The 14,878-nt window shown below is 41.5% G+C and overlaps 1 protein-coding gene across 2 annotated transcripts in view; it reads left to right on the top strand.

Moving 5' to 3' along the window:
* Nucleotides 1-14,878, top strand: part of GNAI2 (G protein subunit alpha i2) — a 132,545-nt gene that overhangs the window by 68,253 nt on the left and 49,414 nt on the right. The gene's annotated exons all lie outside the window — the stretch shown is intronic.

The raw sequence follows: 14,878 nt of genomic DNA, 5'->3' as shown, positions 1-14,878 counted from the left end.
TAATTGAATCAGCACTTAGAAGAGCTCTTCCTTTGTGCAGCAAACAGGCATGTGACCACATCTCCTCTGTTAAAAGGAGTAGCCTTGCAGCTCATAATTTTATCAGGACTCCACGTAACAGAGGGGAGACATGTTCAGAATCCACCAATCAGGTGATAAATACCCAATAATGTAATAATGTACCCATCCCTATGTCATAAATGCTTTGAGGCATATATCATTAACTACACCAGAAGTATAGCTGGTGATTAAAGTTTATATTATGATAAATAAATTTGGGGGGTGGGGCTGCTAGATTTCACTGTAAAACATATTAAAATCAATGTGGCCACAGCAGGCAGGATAAATTGATATCTTGCTTTCTGTAGCTACCTCTACAGTTTCTCTGTGCTTAGGACCTAAGTCACAATTGATGCCAATTAGATGGTTAGTAGCAGTTGTTCTCTTGTCAGGTAATAGATTGGCAAAGCTAAACTTCCTCCTCCCTTCCATGCAATTGGTTCATTTAGAAGCCTTGACCTCTTGGCTTTTTAATTATTGCTCTGGGTATCTCAAAAATGTGCACACCCTAGGTTATTAATGTGAATCTAGGTGTCTTGCCCACACCAGACACTAATGCAAATAAAAAAAAGAGGCATTCAACTGCTTGAGTAAATGATTATCTTGCTTCTCAAGTCTGTTTTTTTTTTTAAAAAATATTTTTTTATTCATTTTCACCAACGTAGACAATAACAGAAACATACAAAACAAAAACAACAACAACAAAACAACACAGACTAACACTAATGTGACTTCCCCAAGCCTCCCCTTCGCTGCATCCTAATTTTAACATGTTAATTCTTAGCAAATCTTTGATCAATTTCAAAACTCTTTTTCCTTAATTTTTTCTCATATTTCAAATTTAACCGCTATAATTCTATATCTCATACCTTTTAACATTTTAACATTCCAAAATTTTACAACAATTCTTAAGATAGATTTTAAACTTCCTCCAGTCCTCTTCCACCGTCTCTCTCCTCTGGTCACGGATCCTGCCGGTCATCTCAGCCAGTCCCATAAATTCTGTCACCTTGATTTGCCATTCTTCCAGAGTAGGTAGTTCTTGAGTCTTCCAATACTTTGCCAGTAGAATTCTTGCTGCCGTGGTTGCATACATGAAGAATATTCTGTCTTCCCTTGGTACCGTTTGGCCGACCATGCCCAAGAGAAAAGCCTCCGGTTTCTTAACAAATGTCCACTTAAGGATTTTCTTAATTTCATTATAGATCATCTCCCAGTAGGCCTTAATCTTTGGGCAGGTCCACCAAAGGTGGTAAAAGGTTCCTTCACATTCATTACATTTCCAGCAATTGTTATTGGGCAAATGATATATCTTTGCTAGCCTGGTTGGGGTCATGTACCACCTATAGATCATTTTCATTATGTTCTCTTTTAAGGCACTACATGCCGTAAACTTAATGTCTGTGTTCCATAACCTTTCCCAGTCTGCAAACATAATCTCATGACCAATGTCTTGTGCCCATTTAATCATCGCTGATTTTACTGTTTCATCCTGTGTGTTCCATTTCAGCAACAAATTATACATTCTAGACAGAATCTTAGTATTGGGCTCCAGTAATTCTGTTTCTAACTTTGACCTCTCCTTCTGAAATCCTACTTTCCTGTCTTGCTTGAACATCTCATTAATCTGCTGGTAATGTAACCAGTCTCGGACTTTAGGTTTCAATTTTTCCATACTCTGTAATTTAATCTTTTCACCATCATATTCTATGATTTCACCATATTTTGGCCAGTCTGGGTCCATATTGAGCTTTTTTACCGCCTTGGCTTCCAGGGGTGACAACCACCTGGGGGTTTTATTCTCCAACAGATCTTTATATCGGTTCCATACATTAAACAATGCTTTTCTGACAATGTGGTTTTTGAAACCTCTATGCACCTTTACCTTGTCATACCATAAATATGCATGCCAGCCGAAATTGTTATCATATCCTTCTAAATCTAAGATGTCTGTATTCTCAAGAAGTAGCCATTGTTTCAGCCAGCAAAAAGCAGCTGCTTCATAATAGAGTCTTAAGTCCGGCAGAGCAAAGCCCCCTCTATCCTTTGCATCTGTTAAGACTTTGAATTTTATTCTGGGCTTTTTGCCCTGCCAGACAAAATTAGATACATCTTTCTGCCACCTCTTGAAACAGTCCATCTTGTCCAAAATTTGCAGTGTCTGGAACAAAAACAACAATCTCGGCAGTACGTTCATCTTAATAACAGCAATTCGGCCTAACAAGGAAAGTTTCAACCTAGACCATGTGTCAAAATCTTTCTTAACTTCCAACCAACATTTCTCGTAGTTATCTTTGAATAAATTCGCATTTTTACATGTTAAATTCACCCCCAGATATTTAACTTTTTTTGTTATTTCCAAACCAGTTTCCCTTTGAAAATTCTCTTTTTCCCCCAGCGTCAGATTTTTCCCCAACACCTTTGTCTTTTGCTTGTTTAATTTAAAACCTGCCACTTGACCAAATTCTTCAATAAGTTCTAAAATTCTTTTTGTACTGGCTTCGGGTTGTTGCAAAGTCAAAACTAGGTCATCTGCGAATGCCCTCAACTTATAGTGCTTTGTTCCCAATCTTATTCCTTCTACCTGCTGATCCCTTCTAATCATATTCAACAGTACCTCCAGGGCTGATATAAACAATAGAGGAGACAATGGGCATCCCTGTCGTGTCCCTTTTTCTATTGGGATTTCGTCCATAACCATGCCATTCACAATTAGTTTAGCTCTTTGTTCAGAATATATAGCACCTATACCGTTTTCAAAGCTTTGGCCTACCCCCATCCCTTGGAGATTCCTCTTCATAAAACTCCAACAGATGTTGTCAAAGGCTTTCTCCGCATCCACAAAAATCAAAACTGCTTTTCTATTAATGTCAGACTCCAACAGTTCCAAAATGTCTATAATGTTCCTCACATTGTCTGACATATGTCTCCCAGGGAGAAAGCCTGTTTGGTCTTTATGAATCTCCTCTTGTAGCACTTTCTTAAATCTTTTTGCTAAAATGTCTGCAAAGATTTTATAATCCACATTTAAGAGTGATATAGGGCGGTAGTTCTTAACTTGATGTTTCTCAGTTTCTGTCTTCGGTATAAGTGAGATGAATGCTTCTTTCCACGATTCGGGAGCCTTTTCCCCCTCCAAAATTTGGTTACAAACTTCTTTCAGTGGTTGTATCAGCCATTCCTTCAGTGCCTTATAATATCTCGCAGTCAGCCCATCTGGTCCTGGTGATTTCCCCAATTGCATACTTTGGATGGCACCCTCTATTTCTTGATCTGTGATTTTTTCATTTAAAATCCTCTTATTCTTTTCCGGAATCTTTGATAGTCCATACTTTTTAATGAAATCTTCAATCTCTTGCTCTTTCTTTGGCCCTTGAGCGTATAACTTCTTGAAAAAACTTTGAAAACAATTGCTGATTTCATTTGGCTTATTAAGATGTTTACCTTCCACTTCGAGCGATGTCACCGTATTCAACTTTTGTCTTTTTTTCAATTGCCATGACAGGAGTTTCCCACATTTGTCTGCTGATTCAAAGGTTTTTTGCCTCATTTGTTTTATTTTCCATTCTATCTCCTCATTCACCAATTCCATATATTGGGTCTGATAATACTTTATTTCCCTTAAAATCTCTTTGGAATTAGGTTTAGACCTCAGTTTCTTTTCTCCTTCCTCCATTTGTTTCCAAATTTTTTCTTTCCTCGCATTCTGTTGTTTCCTCTTTATTGAATTCTGCTGGATCAGGAAACCTCGCATCACGGCCTTACTTGCGTCCCATATTATTATTCTTTCGACATCTGATCTTAAATTTATCTCGAAGTAGTCTTTCAATGTCTTTTGGGCCTTTTTGTAAATTGTTTCATCTTTAAACAGGGTGTCATTCATTCTCCATCTGAAGGTTCCAGCTGTTGTCAGTTTCATTTCCATCTTTACTGCATTATGATCTGAACAGGTTTTTGGGCAGATTTCTATTTTCTTAACCCTCGGTGCCAGATTGCTAGAGATCCAAATTTGGTCAATCCTGGTCCAGGTCATGTTTGCTTCAGAGAAGAAGGTCCCCTCTCTTTCCAGAGGGTTCCTTGTTCTCCAAATATCAATCAAGTCCATGGTATCCGTCAGCTCAAAAAAAGTCTTTGGCAGTCTTCCATTCTTTGAGATTACTTGCCTTTGTGCTTTATCCATGTTCGTGGAGACTACTCCATTCAGATCGCCCATCAATATTATTTTTAGATCCAAAAAGTCCATTAAGGTCTCATGCAACTTCTTGAAGAACTCAGCCTTACCCTCGTTAGGTGCATAAACTCCTACAATCAAAGTTCTTTCTCCATGAATTTGAGTTTCCACTGCCAGGAATCTTCCTTGTTCGTCTTTAAAGATCAATTTAGGTTCCAATTTTTCTTTAACATAAATCACCACACCTCTTTTCTTAACTTTGTCCGAAGAAATAAATTCCAATCCTAGTCTTTTGTTTATCAGAAGTTTCCTGTTTATCCTGGCAATGTGAGTTTCTTGCAAACATATTATATCCAGATTTTCTTTTTTCAAAATGTGGAACACCTGTCTCCTTTTTCGGGGGTGGTTCAAACCATTGCAGTTCCAGCTCACAAGTTGCAGAGACATTTTTGTTATTGGGCTGCTTTCCCACCAACTGCTCCCAATTCTTGTTCCTCTTCTGTAGGTGTAGGGGTTAATCCAAATGAAAGGTTTGCTATATCCGGTATTTCTCTCTCGCTTACAGTTCCTTTCTCAAAATCCTCTAAATTTCTCTCCAAAAATTGCTCTTTGTCTTGAATTGTTTTGATCTTGATTTTCTTCCCTTTGAAGTCGAAAGACAATCCTTGTGGATACTCCCACCTAAATGGGATGTTGTGTTTTTTCAGCAAATCCGTTAAGGTCTTGAATTGGGACCTCACCTCTAAAAAGTACTTAGGGATATCCTTGAAGATCTGTATTCGGGAATTCTTAACAATCAAAGCCTTCTGGTAGTGTAGATTCAGTATTTTGTCTCTTTCTTCCTTAGATCTTAGACTGATTAAACAATCCCTTGGTTTTTTACCTTGTTTTCTGCCAATCCGGAAGGCTGAGGTGATTACAAATTCATCTTCTTCCCCTTCTAATTCATCAGTCCAAAATTCTTGAAACTTGTCTGTGAGAAATTCTCCCAGGTTGCCTTCTTCCTCCTCCGGTACTGATCTCAGTTTCAGATTTTTATTTTTCCTCTCTAGTTCCATAAAGGCCAAAGCTGTGTCATGTTCGTGAACTTTCTTTGCAATAGGTACAAATTTTCCCCTAGTGTCCTCGGCCGTGCACCTTGCGTTCTCAGCTATTTTTCTTATTTCTGTGCTTTCTTGCACAAGCCGATTTATAGAATCTGTATTTTTTGCTATTGCAGTCGTGTTCAAGTCTAGTCTTGTTGTTAGCTCTGTCAACTTTTTGGAATTATCTGTCAGTTTCTTAGAGTTCTCCGTAGACTGCTTGGTTAATGCTTCTAAGGATGTATTTATTCTAAGCAATGCTTGTGTCATAGATTCCATTGATGCTGTTGTTCCCCTTTCCTGTGCAGCTGCGGCTCCTGACATGGAGCCTCTTCTATGAGTCTGTTTTTGAGCCTGTTTTGTTTTGCTTCTTGTTGCTATCTCCTCCAGTGGACCGCTCATAACTCAAGGTCGTTCACACAGGAAGGTTTACAGTGGAAAATCCCACTTCTTTGTCTCTGGCACAATGCAACTGTTTCTCTCTTTTAGTCCTCTAGAGGGAGGAACTGTATCCAAACAGTGGTAACAGCAATGGCAACCAAATAACAAAGAGAAAGTAACCCATGCAAAGTTCCATGGACATCCAAAAGCCCTGTTCGTTAGAATTTAAATACTGTACGTTTCATCCACTTAAGTCCCTATATTTTATGTCCTTTAGATTTAATCTTTATATCCAGCAACTTTTAGACAGTTCCCTTCAGGCGCTAGTCTCTCCGGCAGCCTGATCAGAGGTTTCGGCGGTGGAGAGTCTCACTTCTAATCCCTTTTTCCTCTGGCAGTAAAAGTTATTTTTCTTCTCCTTCCCCCCCCTTCTCCTGCCCGTCGGGGGGGGGGTGGTCTCTTACAAGTGTCAAAAGTTCGGAAAGGTTTTAAAGATAGATGTTTCCTTTAAAGATAGCTTGATTTTTCCCTTTGCTCAGTCGGTCATGCAATTCCGGAGGGCTGACTTCCTTAATTTCTGCCTCTCCCGTTTTCAGCCTAATTTCTTGAAAAATTTTAAAAGTCCCGTTCTCTTAGTTCTGCAGATCTTACTCACGGGTATTGTTGCCAATTGGTTGTTTCAGGAAGGAATCGGCGCTCTCCGTCAATGTCGACACGGCTTCACTCCGTAAGCTGGGTTGCGATCCTCAGCACCGCGCTCACACCCGATGCCGCTCCGTAGCCTTTAAAAAGGCTCCTTCACGGTACCGGGGGGCGCAAAGGTGCCCACCGAATCTCCTTGTTCACAGGCTTCCGCGCCTGTGATTTTATGGGTCCCCCGCTCGCCGTAGCGGGTCAGACCCGAACTTACGGAGCAGTCCTGCCTCGGAGCTCAAGGCAAGGACCGCCATTAGACGCTGGCGCCGACCGGAAGTCTCTTGCTTCTCAAGTCTGGATGAAATCTTCTCTGTAAACCATTTTTGTCAGTGTTTGCATGTGTGTCTCCAGATCAAGCACCTGTGATCACTCATCAGACTTAGCTTAAAAATGCATCATTATCCAGTCATTGTGATAGGTCAGCACAATATGGCAGTCTGCAGTCTGAATCCTTGTTGGATTTCTGTGATTCTCTGCTGATAGGAGCAATTGCATTTGTTATCATTGGCAAAATCATAGTGAAGAAGTATACTGGTGCAAGAGTACGAAGATGGTTCTTAATGCAGAGCAGAAAATGGTGCCTGGCGGTTGCAGAAAACTGAACAGTAATAATGCTATGTGCTTTTCAAAAGAAGCTGTAAATACAGTACAGTGTAAAACTGATTTTGATAGTTTATTTTCAGATAGCTTTTCCTGTCTTAATTCCAACTGTAATGATTCGGTGAATGATTCTGAAAAATGGGAAGGCGACATAACATTTACATGAGCAAATTATGTGGGAGTTAAGAATATTACTTCTCTAGAAAGAAGCTTCCATGCTCCTTGTTCCTTCTTCACTCCAGTTTCTTTCCTGAGTATGAATCAGACATTCAGCTGTTGAGACTGTGTGGTTGTCTAACGCAGTGATATGACAACAGTGTTCAGGTGGGAAATTACTTGCTTGAAAGTCCCCCCCCCCCCCCCGATTTCATACCACAACAAAATGTGTATGGCTTTTTCATACAGAGGTGTTTTCAATCAAATGTGAGAAAACCGTGCCATTTAAGGTCCAAAATTTGGATTTGAATGGTAGAGGAAGGCAAATAAGCCTCAAGGTTAATGCTCGATGTGAGCGTAACTTTAGGGAAGTAATTTTTAAAAACACTTTTTACCTTTGTCATATATCATTTTTATTAGTAACAGCATCAGTGGCCCAGCCCCCTTTAGATAACTTTGTTGCCCTAGGGAGATAATGGTAATGGATGTAAAGGGAAGCTTAACTCCTATGTGTTTAGGGCTGGAATTCTGTGCACTCCCTCTTGAGAGGAACAGCCTTGATAAATTCAATAGGATTTACTTCAGAGTAAATATGCATAGAATTGGGATTGTAAACACGAGCTGACTTTGAGCATATAGCTCCTTAATTGAAACTATAAATAACACATCTTGTCTGGGGGAGGCACTTCAGTCTGTGGGCCTGTGTTCCTCAGGCCATGGATTTGCTTGGTGAGTGATAAGATGCATTATAACTCTGAACACAAGATAAATTTAAATCTGCAATGGTTGGAATTTGGTGTCGTTCAGTTACAAATGTTCCATCTGCACAAACATTTCAGCTTGCCAGGTGAAATGATCCCCTCCCTGTGCTGTCTCAGGGTTCTCCTGACCTCCCCAGAGCCAATGTGGGGAAATTGGGGGGGGGGGGAATTGTACAAGAACCCTGATAGGGTTCATTAGGTATGATTCCTACCAATGTGCTATTGAATGAATCTGTTCCATATCTACATGTGTACGTGATTTCTAATGTTCATTCATCAGCCAGTCATCTATTACAGCCAGTTAAAAAAGAATAATAATAAAAAACCTACAGGAACCCAACATCAATTTGTTCTCATGGGTTGGACAGCTTCTCTGTGCTTCATCACTGATTAGTACTAGTGAACAAACTAATGGAGTGAGAAGGAAAATCAAGAAGGAAAGCATTCTCCAATAATACCATTCCCTGTGTTTGGGATTGTAGGCCTTGTCTTGCAGACATTTCAATAAAGCTTTCCTGCAACTATTTTCTGTCCTCTTCTGGTTTGGGGCAGGCATCTTTTGGTGGTACAGTAAACATTTTAATGAAGTGTGGTCTTTAAAAGCCTTTTGTCCTATGTGTTTCAAAGCCAGTTGAATATGGTGAAGAGTTCGCTTTTCCACTGGACTAATATTGCAACTGTCTTACCCCTGGTTCTGCTATTCTTGTTTCTGGCACTTGTTTCCTGGGGGAAAAGCACAACTGCTCTCGAAAGCTTCCTCAAAAGATCAGACCAACGAGTTCCAGAATGAAATGGTTGTCTGAAATGGGGAATAGGAGAAGGGTGACCTTATGGGTCACTTTGACTTGCGCTCAGCTGGTTTGTATTAGGGGAATGTTTTCCTTTGTTGTACAAAACCTACTGATTTGTGGGCAACCTCAGGTTTCTGTCATTCTCCCTGGTCAGAAATGGCAAGTTCACTGTTCATTTGTGTTGGCTGTATCTTCTTGTTCTTTCATTTTGATTATCTTCCTGCTGGGCCACCCATGAATGAGCATGTGACACTTAGCACCTGGAAACGGACCAGTCTTAGCTGACCAGGCTCCAGGGCTTCTATTTGTGCTCTGCTTGGATGGAACCAGACGGTCATTTGTGGAATTGCTTGCAAATTCCTGTGATTGAATAAGTTTCATTCATGGTCATTCCTCTCACAGAAGAACTGCTAGCTTGGTGAGAAGATACAGTTTGCCCGAAGGCTGATTTATAATAATCAAGGGTGGAAAGCAACATCCTTGGGGAAGCAACTTCTATAACATACCTGTTTTCTAGCAAATGATAGCAAATTAATGTCACAGCCACCTTTGTAGTTCTGAAGCTTCACATCCTTAATCTGGCAAATGTCATAATAAGAAACAAAACATGACAGATTGAGTCCAAATGAAACAACTTGGATCTTTTCGCTGGAAATGTTAGGAAGTTTGCTCGCTTTTGTTTTCCTGCAACAGGCATTGCATAGACAGGCCTTCCCTAAGATGGAGGCCTCCAGCTTTTTTGTGCTTCAACTCCCATCAGTCCCAGCCAGCACAGCTGGTGATTGTAGTGCAGAAACATCTGGAGGGCACCAGGTTGGGGAAGGCTAATGTCAGCCAAGGCCTGCAAGTTAATAGTGGTCAGCAGCCGAGTCCACTGGGATTCCCCTCTTCTCCTCCTGTCATGTGTCCTCTGCACCATCTGCTCTGGAATGTTGGGGAAAACCCTGAGTACATTTTGGAGAATGCAGGGAGAGAAGGGGAGAAGTTCCTTTGCACAAGGAGGAATTTTTCTGCTGATGGTAATGATCTGCTTTAAAGCTATATTGAATACCACCCAGTGTCTCCCTCCCACAAGCACAGTATATATATTACCATTTTGTTTTTGTGTTAGACACTATTCTCTCCTGTTTTGCTTTAAGCTGTTAATTTTTTTGTTTTACAAAAAACAAAATTTTGTTTTGTTTTGTTTTAATTGTTCTTAATACATTTTTTGTATTTATTATTTTTCTTCATTTATGAGCCGCTTTGGGCACAGTTTTGTGGTAAAGTGGCATACAAATAAGCTGGCAGCGACTTTTCCATCTACAAAATGGCGTGCAAAGTGACTTGCAGTATATAAAATGAAGGGCAAGAATAACAGTTTTTTTAAAAAAAACACATGTTGGAAGCAACCCCACTCCTTGTACCAGTCCGTTTGACAGCAGGATGCCTGTGGGAGCATCTGGTGACCTTTGGCCTTGGTAGGGGTGAGGAGATTGCCGCTGGGGTGTCTAACCAAGATTAGAGACAATTGCTGTTCTTGAAAGGACTGGAGCAGCTGTGGTTCTGTGCTGGCCCCACTAGCACGCCAGCTGGCTTGATCTTCAGAGCTGACACAGTGTGGTGGATAGTGTCTGCAGCATGTCCTCTGCTCATTATTTTGTATTGTGACAGGCACCAGTTCTACCCATAGATGCTGCCTGGGGAAGAGAGCACGGGTTCTCGCAAGCCAGCTCTTCATTTATTAAATGTAGTGTTATTGTTTTAGTGCTTGCTGCCTGAGAGACAGCTCTTGGTGCCCTCCGCCCCCACCCACCCTGACCAGGAGAGAGTGAATGCAGGAAATCCTCTGATGTTTATTCCTATGCATAAGCATCACGACACTCACTCACTTGCAATAACAGAACAAAAAAAAAATTCTTCCAGTAGCACCTTAAAGACTAACTAAGTTAGTTCTTGGTATGAGCTTTCGTGTGCATGCACACTTCTTCAGATGCATGCACACGAAAGCTCATACCAAGAACTAACTGAGTTGGTCTTTAAGGTGCTACTGGAAGATTTTTTTGTTTTTGTTTTGACTATGGCAGACCAACACGGCTACCTATCTGTACTTGCAATAACAGGTGAAAGCATGGGAAGCCCTTGTTTTCTAAGGTAAAGGCATGCTATGAATGACAGTTTCCTGCATTTGGTATTAGTTTGTTTCCTAGGCCTGCCAAAATCTTTCCACTTCTGTGCAGCTAGGTCATCCATTCCACTGGACAGGTCTAGGCAAAAATGAGCACAAATTATTTGGGGAGCTGTCATCACAGGCCTTGCTGTCCCAAGGAGGAACAACTCCTCTCCTTAGTGAATAACCTTCCTGAGTTTAAAGAGTATTTTTTCCTCTCCAGATCATTGCAGAGTTGGCTCTTGAAGACCTTGTCAGCCTCTGAATAGCATGCTCAGATGCTTCTTACAGCTTGGGTGGCCAGGAAGACCCAAGCCAAGAATAAGAACATATGAGTTCCTCTTTTCAAAAAGTCAAAAGATGGCCCCCTTTCATTGGTAGGCATAAATCACATGGTTGAGGGGAATGGATGACCTCACATCCTTTCTTCCATAAGAATCCCTTGGTGTTGGGATGATGCATAAATTGGATCATGTTGGGGAAAGCCATACATATTTCAAATTCAGTGAGGTTACTAATGTTCACAGTAGCCCAGGGAGGAGCTAGTTTAACATGCACACCTTCCCCAAAGGAGTGTGTCAGATAATACTGCCCTGGCAGAGAACCTTCAGTTACCAGGCTGTTGGTGCTCATGTGCATTAGTGGACTAAAATAACACACCTTTTCCTACCAACAACAGGTTTTGAGCACAGCCAAGTGGGATGATCTAATTTGACAGTTTTGAACCCATTGCAAACAGTGACCATATGTTTCATAATAATAATAATGTCCAGAATAAACTGCTTTGTATCAAAAAACAGAAATTCGGAGATTGCAAATAAGGAATCATAATTAGTTCTAACACTTGAATCGACTCACAGAGTTCAACTTATTTTAAACGAAGATTTGAGGAATGCTTCAATTTACCCTCGTCACCTCTTCCCAGTGCATTATCTATCCGGCCTGTGTTTTCATCTCTGCAAAGCAAGGGTTAATCTGAAGCATAAATCCCCCTATTTTCTCTTGTGTCTCTGGGCTGCGTATAGCCAGGCTGCAGCTACTGAGGTTGTCTAAAAGCTTTCTGTTTAATGTTGAGTTCTCATGTGCTGGGCTTTCAGCTCTAAGCCTATTTCCATGGCTGAATGTTAACCCCCAGGGAACAATGCACACTGTGTCGTTGTGCGCTGGTCCTTGTCGCCGCATGTGCTTGTGGGTGCTGGAACGAATTGTCTTCAACAATCCGATTTGTTTGGGGGTTTGGCTGGCAATTGTAAGCGACTGAAGACAAGCAGCATGACTTGCTCATAGACCGAAAGCTGGACATTATTACACTTTTGGCAAGTGGGAATTCTGTTTCAACTTCATGCTTTGTGTTGCAAAATGGTACCATGAAATATTTGGAAAGTTGTGCTTGTTGAAGTTGAAATTTGTCACTGGGCTGCCAAAGCATTTCCTCCATCAAGTTTAGAAGTAATTAACTGCAACCTGACCAGCTGGATTACTTCCCGGTCTGAGGGGCTGGGATTGAGAGATCTTGTGAAGCTTCTGAACAGCTGTTCCATTGCAAGCACCAGCTTGCAGATCTGAGCTTGTTAGTGAACGTGTTAATAGGATGCACAGTAAGAAGATCCCTCCTGCTAATAGTGAGGCTTAACTGGGGCAGAGAGTGACCCCCCACAGAGCTTTAACGATCCGTACATAATATATGATTGTGTGGATGGATCTTAGTGAAGAAACCTTATCTGCTTTCCCAGATTTTCTTCTCTGAAGGCATCTAAGAATTTTATAGTTGCACAGGCTACATGGGACAGAACAGCGGGTAACTGGCCCAGCTCTTTTCCAGTCATCTTATGGCATTCTGCTGTATGGGACCAATTTCTAGAATATCTGCATACCTTCCTGTTGTCAGAAATGTAATTACTGTGGGCATCAGTCCATGTCTGCATTCATGCCTTTTTAAAAAGTGTGTGTGTATCATGGGGGACTTCGTCAAAAGCCTTACTAAAAGTACGCTTTGATAGTGTACTTTTATACATACCTACTCAGAAGTAGGGATGCGGGTGGCGCTGTGGGTTAAACCACAAAGCCTAGGACTTGCCGATCAGAAGGCTGGCGGCTCGAATCCCCGTGACGGGGTGAGCTCCTGTTGCTTGGTCCCTGCTCCTGCCAACCTAGCAGTTCGAAAGCACGTCAAAGTGCAAGTAGATAAATAGGTACCACTGCAGTGGGAAGGTAAACGGCGTTTCCGTGAGCCGCTCTGGTTCGCCAGAAGTGGCTTAGTCATGCTGGCCACATGACCCGGAAGCTGTACGACTGCTCCCTTGGCCAATAAAGCGAGATGAGTGCCGCAACCCCAGAGTCTAGTCTCGACTGGACCTAATGGTCAGGGGTCCCTTTTTACCTTTACTCAGAAGTAAGACCATTGAGTTTAATGGGATTTACTCCCCCCTGTATATAGGATTGCAGCATAAGTCACATGCATGAATTCACAGCCCCTGTGAAAGAGTACTTGCAGTTGATCATGCATCAATCACCATCTTGTCATGTGACTACCTCATTAAGAGTTCCATTTTGTCCTTAAGGCATTGAGTGTTCCTCACACTGTCTGTGCTGTGTGTACATTGGTACACCAGTCCCTAAAGTTGTGAGCCCTTATTGTAAAAACTTTTCACCTTCTAGCCTCTGACCCCTTATGGTTGGATTGAAGTTAAGATCTCATTCCTTTCTCCACTTCCATAAGGGCTTAGCATTTTTTAAATGAGAAATAGAGATGAGAATGCAAATATTCAGGCCTGATCATAAAAACTATTACATTGAAAGCAGCTTGCCAAAACCTTTGTGCCAGATGGGACATCACTTTTGTACAGGGTGCAGATTTGTGACCTTTCTCCCTCTTGGATGAGAAATGGAATTGCTACTAGCTATATTTTAGAAATGGTTACGTATGGACAAAGCAAATCCCTTGAGCTTCTACATGCTCTTCTCAGACTTACATAGGCATGTGGCATTTCCATTTGTGATATTTTTCTCTGCATCAGTAACCACTAGATTTCATAAAAGTCGGGATCCTGGAAAAAATGTTTTTGCATGGCTAGAAAGATCATTTTGTTACATTTCTTAATGGAGGGCTGTTTTCTTAAAAGCTTTGTGCCTGTTTAAAGCAGCTCTACAAATATCAGTAATTCTTTACTAGCCTACAAAAGTACTCACTAGCTGGTCTACCCACAGGTTGCTGCTTTTTGCTACGCTGGTGACCTAAAAGGATTAACAACAACAACAACAACAACAACAACACCACATCTTATTTCTTTCCTGTAAAACAACTTTTCTTCCTGATTACTTGGAAGTGATTTGTAACTTGCCACTAGGTGCAGTGGTTCCAGTGTTGGACCAAGACTTGGGAGAACAGGGTTCAAACCCACACACAGGCATGAAGCTAGTCACTGTCTTTTCTCAGCCTAGCCTACCTCACTGGGTTGTTGTGGGGATAAAATGAGGAGGGCAGAAACCGTGTACGCCACCTTGGAGGAAAAAGGTGGGATATAAATAGAATCAATAACGTAAATCATTAAAATGCTTACAAGCCTGTATCTAATCTTTCATGGGCCATCTATATTTCTTAGAAGTGCAGTTTGTCTTGCTAATTCTGCTTTCTCTTATGTATTAAATCTTTTGGCTCTCGAGGAACGTGGCTTCAAGCCAGATGGCATGAAACCTACCTGACGCTGCTGAAAGCAAATCTGTGCTGCTGTCTCTTTCAATTTTTCTAGGGGTGGAGGAAACTATAGCACTGCATATCCCCCCCCCCAGCAGTGCACAGCATTGTATTTTAATAGGAGCCTATGAGGTAATTCAAGTAGAATGGTTGTTTGCTAGCTGCCACCAGGCTCTGCTGCCTGCACCAAAGCCAAAGCAGCTCTGTGCAGCACATGCAGCCCTACCTGATGGCTGAGCCTCAGATTTCTGCAGCCTTTGGCGTTGTTGATTATGAGATATTGATACCATGGTGAAGAATCTGGCAGGCATCTACAGGCTCTTGGGTGCCTGCGTGA

The sequence above is a fragment of the Podarcis melisellensis genome (assembly GCF_964234715.1).
Source record: "Podarcis melisellensis genome assembly, chromosome: 2".
Lineage (NCBI taxonomy): Eukaryota > Metazoa > Chordata > Lepidosauria > Squamata > Lacertidae > Podarcis > Podarcis melisellensis.
Note: the sequence above shows the minus strand (reverse complement) of the source record. Positions and strands in the feature narration are given on the sequence as shown.